Source organism: Miscanthus floridulus, chromosome 4, assembly GCF_019320115.1.
Source record: "Miscanthus floridulus cultivar M001 chromosome 4, ASM1932011v1, whole genome shotgun sequence".
Lineage (NCBI taxonomy): Eukaryota > Viridiplantae > Streptophyta > Magnoliopsida > Poales > Poaceae > Miscanthus > Miscanthus floridulus.
This window is the reverse complement of record NC_089583.1, coordinates 100,571,244-100,582,643: the sequence shown is the minus strand read 5'-3', so window position 1 is coordinate 100,582,643 and position 11,400 is coordinate 100,571,244. Positions and strand designations below refer to the sequence as shown.

Below are 11,400 nucleotides of genomic sequence, written 5' to 3'. Positions count from 1 at the left end.
CTCCAGTTATCCAAATGGAATAAGTTGTCTCTAAAAATCAAACGTACGTATTGACATAGGTGGTCAGAGTGTCCGCACCTAGAGAATGAACAAGAGGCAGGCAGCGCGCGTGGCCATGCCCCATGCATGATTGAAACTGGGCAGAGGCTGCCCGTTTGCTTCGCTTGCAAAATCTGTAGTGTCTTGGACCACATTTTTATCCATATATATGCATACAGTTTATCTTAGCTTTTTTCATGACTAATGATAATGTTAAGAATCATGGCACAGTGAGTTCAGACCATGATATATACATAGTATGTTTATAATACGCCATTTATGAAAGTTTTCCAACAATTGAGTTTTATCTCCACCTCCAAACACTACTACACAAACTTTACTGGAGGCGGGCGTTTTCGGTTTCCCGCGGCGGGCAAAGCCGTTCGCCGCGGCCTAGAGGCCACGGTAAATCGTGGCTTAACCGCGGCGGGCGGTTTTGCCCGCTGCGGTTAACCGATTTACCGCGGCGGGCGGTGTAACGTGTCCGCCGCGGTAAATATACTTTTACCACGGCGGGCACGTTACACCGCCCGCCGCGGTAAATTATTTTACCGCGGCGAACACCTTTTGTGGCCCGCCGCAGTTATGTTCATTAGCCATGGCGGGCTTTATTATTTGCCCGCCTCGGTAAATTATTTCCTGAATTAAAAAAATACATCAGGTATATAAATTCAAATTCAAATCACATCCAGATTTCACACATTAAACTTAAAAAGTATGCAGGCATTACACATGAGATAATATACATATATATATACATTCACTTAGTCGTTCTTGTCATCGTTAATTTATTATATTTACATATTAAAGTCGTTATACATGCGCTAAGGAGTAATCCTGCGGACGCATCATCGTGGGCCATTTTCTCAGCCTCTCGTACTCCGGTAAAATCGCTAGCGGGCTGTTCTCATTGAAGAACGTGCCCCCTTCAAGCACGCATTTGTCTAAGACAAACTTACATATGTCCGCCTTTGTCTGCTTGAAGGAGTGTTGGGTGCTTTGCACGTCTCTCCACCAGTTCAGTCCATTCTTAAGCACCCTCCAACTGCTGCTGTACTGCTTGCACGCCCTCAGGAACTCACAGGCGTAGAAGCCACAGGTTTGTGATCCTACCGGTTGTTTGGCACACTGCATGATCGATACACAAGCATTACAACACAGGCATTAGAACGCATATGAACGGAAAGCACAATTAAACCTTTCAAATACTTACTGGAAAGTTGCGTCTGATTTTGATGCGGTTCTTATGCTTAGCCTTAAAATTCTCTGTTCTTCGATCATAGCATTCAGGATCCGTCACGTACTCCTTATAAGCGCTATACGAAATGTACTAGTATTAGGCAGGGCATTAGAACGCATATGAGAAGACAGTTCAGTCACTTACACTCTGAGGCAATCTTCAAAGGCCTTGTACCCTTTTAAGTTTGGCACTGTCAACGAATCAAATACGCAGGCCCTGCCATCCTGAGGGTAGATGATAAATGCAACCCAGTGACCCTCGAGGCCTTGGCTACGTCATTGAAACAAAATACAGGTTACGACAAGAAATAATAATACTAGCTAGCTACCCACTTATCTCTACAGGCATGTCTTCGACTTACCCAAAGTGGTAGGCAGCTAGGATACACCCATTTCCCCTGATCTTCTTCATTGCTCCTAGTATGTACCTTGAAATGTTCAACTTCTCATTGTCCATCAGTTTCTTCCTGTGCGCCTCTCTCTGTCGCTTGGTCAAGTCTTTCATGGTTGGATGATTGTCATCTAGGTGGTAACCAATGATGATTCTTTGAGCAATATGCATTGGAGATAGATAGATAACATCAAGTTTTAGTTTCTTGGATATATAGGCCATCAACCTGCAAGGACAAGCCATAGTGGCATATATAAGTAGTCTTGACCGATTCAAAGGCAGGTGATATGTGAAACTCGCAATTCATCACTTACATAGAGAACAAGGTGACTTGGGCGATGTCAAGGTCTTGTTCCCGCAGTAGTCTGTACATGTCGTCGAAAACCACGGGGAGTTCTACATCGTTGCCGGGCAAGTGGAAGTACTCCGCCACAACCTTGACTAGAAAACCATGCAGGCCAGCTTTTGCCGCTTCCATGTACCAGAGATGAAACCTCCTTGTCTCCCACCTTTCCTCGTCGATGAGCTGGGCCTTGGTTATCATGAACTTCCCATGCTCGTAATAGCCGGGGCAGTCATCCGATTCAGGAAATAGATGGAAAGGTGATCTCGGCCTGGGATAGAAATGTTAGTACCATATTATGGCAAAGAAAAGTTATTAGCAAATTATGCTCGCCGCTACCATACCTTTTGAACTCAAGTGAGTATGTGAGCTACCCTTGGTCGCCTTTAGTCTTCGCCGGTGGTGGAGGACAGTGGCTTGTGCTCGCAATGGCAGCAGGCGGTGTCTTTGCCCCTGGTTCCTCCATGCCTCCCGGTCCTTTGCTCGTGCCCTTAGACGGACTGTCGAGAGGTGGAGGTGGACTTGTTGTTGGAGGAGGAGAATGAGGGTGAGGGCTTGTGCCTCGGGGTGAGTTCCTTCCCTTGTCATCCCCGCCATTGCCTTTGTCATCGCCGTCGCCGTGATCCGGATCATCGGGGGGACAAGATCCGGCAACGGATGGTTGTGATGCCGGTGTCGCCGTCGGCGTAGAAGTCGGCGTCGAGAGAATGATCTCTATGTCATCCTTGTTCCATAGGACTTCGGAACCCATGGCAGCTCCAAGGATCGTTACCCCTTCTGCAGTTGGATATTCCATTTCAAATTCTTCGTATTCGGTCGCATACCATGTAAGTATCACGGCAGCATAGTTGGCAGGGATCTGGTCTTGGTTGAAATCTTTGATATCTTCTTTGGGGTGCATATAACCCTCACCCACGGTCAACTTTTTCGCCCTGCCGAACGGGATCGTGAGGTGGACGCGCATGGGTTCCCGGATGTCGTCGATGGGGTGCCTTGGGCGATCCTCGATCATCGGCAGTGGCTGCCCTTATGTCTGCCCTTGTGGAACTTGAGGCACGGCCATGCCAGCCTGGCGAAGCATCTGTGACCTCATCGACACCATATCTGGGTCATTGCTCGTGAAGGCTTCTTTTATGGACCGGCTGATCATTTTGGCCACGCCTTTGATCATAGCCCTTCTAAAAGATGCCCTCCTTGTACCTCTACCTTGACCGGTATGTGGCAGCGTCGGATTGCCATGACTCCACTGAGTTCCAGCTCATCTTCGATGACATGCCACGGACACGGCCACGGTGCTCGGGGGTTCCCAGCGCTAGGGTCAGCAAGTCCTAGCCCCTGCGAACCTCGAAGCTGTCCTTGGATTTAGCAGCCTCGATGAGAGCCCTCTCCACCTCCTCGAACTTGGGCTCATTGAACTTGCTCGCGCCCTCCTTGAGCTTCTTCAGCTTGTGGGCATAGATGAAGTCCTTAGCCCTTAAGTCTACACCGTCGTACGGATCGGGAAGCCCGGCGACAGCTCTAGCCCTTTCTTCCTCCCACCACTAGGGCCTCTTACCAGCAAACCCAGTCATGCCCAAGTGGTGGGGGTGCAGGTTCTTCTTCACGAGTGCGCTGAACTTGGCGCTCTTTGCCTTTGCTTCTTCTGTTGTTCTTTGTTTGCAGAACTCTTCCCAGTGATGTTCCTTCACCATAGTGTATTTGACACAGGGTGACTTGCCTAGCTTCAGGTAGTACCTGGTCAGCATGGACTTAAAGTTTCTAAAGGCTCTTCCTGCCATGTGCATGACCCACTCCCTGCACTTGTTCAGATCGGCGTCCTCGGGATAATGGAAGCTCCTCGTCACCTCACCCTAGATATGTGTCTTGTAGTCGACCGGGACATTGTTCCACTCCTCCCAAGTGATCTCCACCTTGTCCTTGACTATACATGCCACCTGGTTGCTGAACTTGGCAAGGACCGTGGGTGGCAACAACGGGTTTCCCTCTGGTCCCACCTCATGGATCACATGGACTTCGCCGTGGGTTTCCCTCTGGTGCCTCCCGTGTTCCCCCCTTCTCAGCTTTGTCCTCTGACCCTAGACTTGCCTGAAGTGGTTGGAGATGGAGCGGGGGGTTCTTTGTCCCTGACTTGTTCCTCCTCGAAATTCAATTCTCGAGGCACCACCGACATCTGTTCAGGGTTTGGAGACCGCGCACTTTCAACTTCGTCGTCCCTCGATTGGTAGGTCAGATCATCTTCCTCCTCTGTACGACGTTTCTTTGTTGGCCTCGAGGTCACGGACACTTGGCTCTCGAGGCTAGTTGATGATGATGCACTAGGGGTAGGGTCGCGCCATTCGCTTATCGGTTCCTCCGCCATTGGAAAGCTACAATGAATACATATTTCAGTTGTATAGACACAGTTATAGAGTAGTAAAGTAGAGTAGTACTAGAGTAGTAAAGTAGAGTAGTACTAGAGTAGTAAAGTAGTAGTAGTTGGCTCATATTTGCCCCATTGTCATCACATCGCTTTTAAACTGGTTGCTTGTATCTGGTATACAAGCCATCCTAGTTTAGTGGGGGCACTCGATCATCATCACCACTGCCTCAGCATAAAAGGGTTCACATCATTGCATATGCCACTACCTCAGCTTAGAAGTGTGAAAAGAATCATCATTGCAAATACCAAACAAAAGCCATCAAGATAGTTTCAAAATTCGGCCCCAAAGGGCTAAGTCCTTCGGCCATCAAGATAGAGTAGAAGACTAGAGGAGGTGAGAGTAGAGTAGAGTAGAGTAAGAGGAGTAGAGTAAGAGCTGTACAGCTCAAAAGTTTGTTTGGCATCATAGGCAGCCAACAAGACAGTAGTAGTAGAGTTTAGTAGTAGCAGTGTTAGCAGAGTTTAGTAGAAGATTGAGTAGAGTTTAGTAGTAGATTGTATAGTAGTAGTAGTAGTAGTATTCTATAGTAGAAGGACACTGAGCACTCAAACTGAGCACACAGTGGTAGGGCTAAGTCTTCGACCATCAAACTGAGCACTCACACTGTTGTAGAAGGAAGCAAGGGAATGCAAAATCGCATCATAGGCATCATAACCTATTAGAGGCATCATAGGCAGTGGCATTGCTCAGCATTGAAGTCTGGCATCACAGGCAGCAACAGAAATCCAAAAATTAACACTGCCAAAAATAACATTGAAGTCTAGCATCATAGCTAGGCAGCAATAGAAATCCAAAAATAGGATTAGATACAAGCCCACTTGATCTCATCACCAAAAATAGGATAAAATAGCATCACATCACAGTATAGTATTATAGAGAGATAGGGGTAGTAGTAGGGATAGGGGAGGGGGGACTAGGGAGGAGCTGCGTGAGTTGATATGCATGAAACTGGAACTATCTCATCATCGCTGCCTCAACACAAGAAGAACCACATCATTGCATGCCACTGCCTCAGCACATGTTTTTATAAGTTTAACAAAAAATCATCATCGCAAATGCCACACAGATAAGACAGTGTCAAAAAATAGATCCCAAATCCATCCCAATTTATCAAAATTCATCCCAATTCATCCAGGCATTATGCTCAGTCAAAAAAAGCATCACAGGTAGCTGCAAGTTGAAAAATCATCACAGGCAGCATATAGGCAGTGGCATTACTCAGATTACTATTGAAGTTAGGCATCACAGGCAGCAAGGGCATCACATATGCCATTCATCTCAAGTAGGCAGCAATAGTAGACAGCCATTTGCTCAGTTCAAATTAGGAAATAGAAGGCATCACATGCACTGCTCAGTTCAAATTAGGAAAAAGAGTAGGCACTGCTCAGTTCAAATTAGGAAATAGAAGGCATCACAGGCAACATGCACAATAGGAGCAGTAGCTGAACATTGGCAGTGGCATCATTGGTAGTGGCATCTGCTCAGTTCTCAATTAATTGCATCACAGGCAGCAGTTCGAATTCATCACAGGCAGTTCCAATTCATCATAGTTCCACATGTAGAAATAGGCATTGCTCAGAAATGGACACAGAAGGGAGAAATCACATACAGTTTCAAACCTCAGAGATGGAGCCGGGGAAGAAAGGAGTGAGCACAGTGCTAGGGTTCCGGCGCGCGGACGGAGGCGGCGGACGGAGGCGTCGGTGTTGTCGACCAAGGTCAGTGGGGGCGATGATGGCGGCCGGAGCTATGGCTCTAGGCTCCGAGGACGGGGGCGGGGCATGGGCACGGGGGAGGAGGACGGGGGCGGGGGTCACCGCGGAGGAGCTCGACGGCGGGGATGGCGGCGGCCCTCGGTGTCGGCGGCCGGAGCTATGGCTCCGGACTCCAAGGACGGGGTCGGGGCACGAGCACGGGGGAGGAGGATGGGGGCGGGGGTCACCGCGGAAGAGCTCGGCGGCGGGGATGGCGGCGGCGGCGCTAGGTTTCGGCAGCCCTTCGGGGTCGAATTCGAGGGCGCGAAAGACTTAGAAAATTTGGGCGAGTAGCGGCACATATATAGCCACGGATTAACCGCGGTGGGCAATATAAGCCGCCCACCGCGGTAAATGTTTACTGCAGCGGGCACCTTACACTGCCCGTCACGATTAATCGATTAACCGCGGCAGGCGCTGTTACATGCCCGCCACAGCTAATATTTTATAGTATTCTATAGTAGTAGTAGGTTGAGTAGTACTAGTAGAGTAGTATTGTATAGTAGTAGTAGTAGATTCAGTAGTACTAGTAGAGTAGTATGGTTCCATGATATTAATAATAAGTTACAAAACTTGTCTTCAATAGATCGAGCTATATTATTACATATATGTCTCTGGGATACATATATCATTTTGGTGCAAGTGCTTTCACCGTCCTCTTCTCACCGTCGGGGCGGGCCCACGGCATCATCCTGGACTTGTTGAATTGGTCCTCGACGGCCTTGATCTTCTTTGGATGATCAGTAAAAAGCTCGAGCTCTGCGTAGTTGTTGTATTGTTCGGGACTCTGCACCCCATCAGCTCCCACAATCCGCTGCTTTCCGGACACAACCACATGCCTTTTTGGGTCCTCTACATATATATAGTAGGCCACTTGCATGACATTGGTTGCTAGTACCCACGGGTCATCTTTGTAGCCGATACTTATGAGATCCACGGTGGTTAGCCCATAACTGTCCACTGCAACCGCATTTGGTTTGACCCACTAGCAACGGAAGACGGTTATGCGTAGGTTTTGGCCGTAGTCAAGTTCCCATATTTCTTCGACTTGCCCATAGTATTGCCTCCTCTGGCCCGTGGACTCTTCTTCGCCCTCATATCGAACACCACAGTTCTGTGCCGAGCTCTTCTTGTCCTTGTCTTTCATGTGGAACCTGTAGCCCTGGACGTCATACCCTTGCCATGTGGTGATTTGGCTAGATGGGCCTAACACAAGCCTCTTAATGGTCTCCGTATCTTCATCAGGGCATCCTTCAAGGGGTATGTGTTGCTCTTTGAGCCACTCTATGAAATTGCTCTTGTGATGGTTCTGGACCCATGCCTCCGTGCGTTGTCCGTCATTAGCGGTGCAGATCTCTTCTAGGTGCTTTTCAATGTATTTCTCCATGCTCACTAACTAATGAAGGATGTTGTAATGAGCTTCTTGCACCGTTCGGTTTGCCACATCGGTGCGTACTTTTCGGCCTGTGCACCCCATCCCTGAGGTTTTGCCTTCGTGGTGATGGATAGGCAGCCCAAACACCCTCCCATCTCTTATGTACCTCATACACCAGTTCACGGCCTCCTCCATTGTGTATGCCTCGATCATAGAGCCCTCCAGGTAAGCACGGTTATGGACGTATCTATTGAGGGTGGACATGAACCGCTCATACGTCCACATCTGGTGTAGGTACATGGGGCCTAGTTGATGGATCTGATCGACCATATGCATCATTAGGTGTGGCATAATATCAAAGTAAGATGGTGGAAAGCACATCTCGAGCTGGCAAAGGGTCTCCACGATGAACTCCTTCAGGGCAGGCAGCTCAGCCTTATCAATGACCTTTTGGGTGATGCGGTTAAAGAAGTATGACATCCGTGTGATGACCATCTTCATGTACTCTGGATGGATAGCCCTAATCGCAATTGGTAGGAACACCATTAGCATGACGTGGCAGTCGTGTGAGTTGTAGCCGGTCATTATGAGGTCTTTCATGGAGACCAGGCTCTTGATGTTGGAAGAGAAACCAGTCGGCACCTTGATACCCCTAAGCAACTTAACAAAAGCCATCCTCTCGTCTTGTGTTAGGTTGCAGGCCGCACCTGGGATATCGACTTTACAGTTCTGAGGTGGTCCCGGGTGAAGGTCCGGCCTGATGCCCAGATTGACAAGATCTGTCCGTGACTTGATACCATCCTTTGTCTTGCCCTTGATGTCCAGCAGGACACCGATCGTGCTTTTGAAGACATTTTTCTCTAGGTGCATGCAGTCGATGGCATGGGGTGTATTCAGTGTTTTCCAATACGACAGGTACTTGACGAAAATTGACTTCTTCTTGAAAGGAACGACGGCGGGGACTTCCTCCGTCTGGTCCCGCTTTCGCTTCCTTGTCTGCTTGGTCCCCTCTTCAGGCGGCTTCTTCTTCTTTCCAAACTCCACCTAATCCATGTCCTTGACCATCTCATACACCTTTGTCCCCTAACTAGTCTACGTCGGTTGATCACGCTGCGGCTCGTCCTGATTATCAAAGTATTTGTTCATAATACTTCTTCTATACCTGTGATTTTTGGTGAGGAACCATCTATGTCTCGTGTACACCATCTTATTGGATCCCTTAAGGTAAGTGTAGCAGGTCCTGTCGATGCAAATTACGCAGCCGATCTTCCCTTTGATCTGCCCCGACAGTGAGAAGAGACCGAGGTAATCGGTGATGGTGACAAAGATGATTGCTTTTAGTGTGAACTTCTCCTTGCGGGATGCATCCACCATCTGGACCCCAATATCAAATAGTATCTTCATTTCCTTCATGAACGGCTCTAGGAACACATCTATATCGTTGCCGGGTTGCTTCAGTCTGGAGATAAGCATGGTCAGCATAAGGTACCTACGCTTGTAACATAGATGGGGAGGTAGGTTGTACATGGTGAGCACGATGGGCCAAGTGCTGTGTGAGCTACTAAGCTCACTGAATGGGTTCATCCCGTCAGTACTCAGTGCAAACCTAACATGCCTGGGCTCCTTGCCAAACTCTAGGTAGGCCTCGTCGAAATCCTTCCACTGCTTGCCATCGGATGGGTGCCATAGCTTACCATCGTCTTTCAGGCGGTCAGCTGATGCATGCCAGGACATGAGCTTGGCATCGTCTGGGTTCCCGAATATTGCACGCAGGCGATCAGTCATGGGCAGGTACCACACCGACAGTGCTGGACTTTTCCTGTGCGTGTAACCCTCTTCTTCATCGTCCTGCTGAGCTGAGATCTGTTTGGCCGCACTGCTCTTCTTTGCCCCCTTCTTGTTCTTCTTCCGACCACCCCACAAGCCTCCCTCGTCTTCTGTATCCATGCGACAACCAGCATTTTTCTTGTACTGACTAAAGCCGCAGTGCGGACAACTCGTCAAATTCTCATACTCATTGCCCCGATACAGGATGCAGTGGTTAGGGCATGCATCAAACTTTCTAAGCTTCATCGCCACTGGCCGGATCAGCTTCTTGGCCCGATAAGTATTGGCGGGCACCTTGTTAGCCGTTGGGTACGTGGTGGCAAGGTAGCTTAACAACTCATTGAAGCTAGTGTCAGATCAACCATGACGAGCCTTCAACATCAACATATGGAGGTTAAAACGGAGCGCCGTGCACTCCTTCGGACAATCGCCGCCGTCCTTATAGAGAGGATCAACTGCCACCTGCTTCAACTCTCTGAAATTCTCCAACCACTTTGGGCAACCCAACACAACGTCGTCTTCATCGAAGTGTTTGACTAGATCTTCAACAAGCTGCACATCCTCGGGTTGGCTCACAGTATCCTGACCATCCCCACCGTCGCCGGCTTCATCGGCCATGTGTTGCATTAGATCATCCACCGTGATGTAATCACGACAACTGTTGTCACTGTCGGCTGGCGCAGCTGCTGCTGAAGATGATGAGGAGCCGGGTGCTCCTAAAGGATCTTTATTCACCGGTGGTGCTGTCGTCGTCGGCGTCGAAGAGCTCACTCCAGATGCACCGCCACTCGCACCAACTCTTTCGCCGTGAAATGTCCAGACTGTGTAGCCCTCGACGAAACCATACATGATCAAATGAGTTTGCACCTCGCTGTCTCGGTGGGCTTTCAGGTTCTTGCAACGAGAACATGGACATATGGTTGTCATCCGCTTCAGTCTCTCACGGTGAGCTTTACCAGCAGCAATAAACTTCCTTAATTCAAAGAGGTACCGCGGATCATTCACTCTATCGATCCGGTACATCCATTCCGACTTATCCTTCATACCTGCGAACATTATCCGTCACAATCAACAAATAAAGAAGAATTAGGAGAAAATGATGATTTTTACGTCCAAAATCATGAAAAAGAGAGGAAATGATGATGTGAAAGATGAAGCATGCATCTATGATGAATCTAAAGTTAAAGAAATACATGACATCATTTTTTCCATTAAAATTGATCTAGATCTAGATCTAGATCTAGAGAGAATTCTAGGTGATGGAAATAGAGAGAGAGGATGGAAGGAGAGAGGGAGAGCCTTTATGAACCTCTTATGATGTCCTCCTCCCTCAAATCCAAGCCCTTCAACTCAAATCAAAAGTTTCCTTAAATTTTAGGGCAAAGCCCCCCCTGAGTTTGAGAGAGGAAGACCCGTGGAGAAGATGAAGGGGTGGTGCTGCCCGCCTCGGCAAATCAACTCTTTACCGCGGCGGGCAGTTTAAAGAGCCCGCCACGGTAAATCATATTAACTGCGGCGGGCGATTCATACCGCCCGCCGCGGTAAATAACGATTTCCTACGGCGGGCAAGTAAGGTGGCCCGCCGCGGTAAACCCTTTTCCCGCAGCGGGCGACTCGGTGGCCGGCCTCGCTGGCCGGCCACCGGTTAACCGTGGCGGACAAAAGAGGTGCCCACCACGGAGCCCATTTTGACCACGCTGCGCAAATTGATTCCTGTAGTAGTGAAATTAGCTATTAGTATTTTGTAACTGCAAGTTTTGAAGTCATGCGTGCATGTATAGTTTTTCATTTGACCCTGAGTGATTTCATTTGTAAACGTGGGCACACTCCAGGATTAATATGGCAAAAAAAAAGTGCAGTCTATTTAATTTAATTTAGACAAGTTTGAGACGACGCTGGCCTTGTGCTGTTTTTGGACTATCCAACCACTCACTATGCTAGAAGTGGAGGTCCTTGCACGTACCCCGAATATAAATAGGACAATATATACTAGTGAATGCCGCGCACATTCG

The 11,400-nt window shown here is 48.6% G+C and overlaps 1 pseudogene; it reads right to left on the bottom strand.

Moving 5' to 3' along the window:
• Positions 1–8,444: 8,444 nt before the first annotated feature.
• On the bottom strand, positions 8,445–10,006 carry LOC136548921 (uncharacterized; annotated as a pseudogene).
• Positions 10,007–11,400: the final 1,394 nt, after the last annotated feature.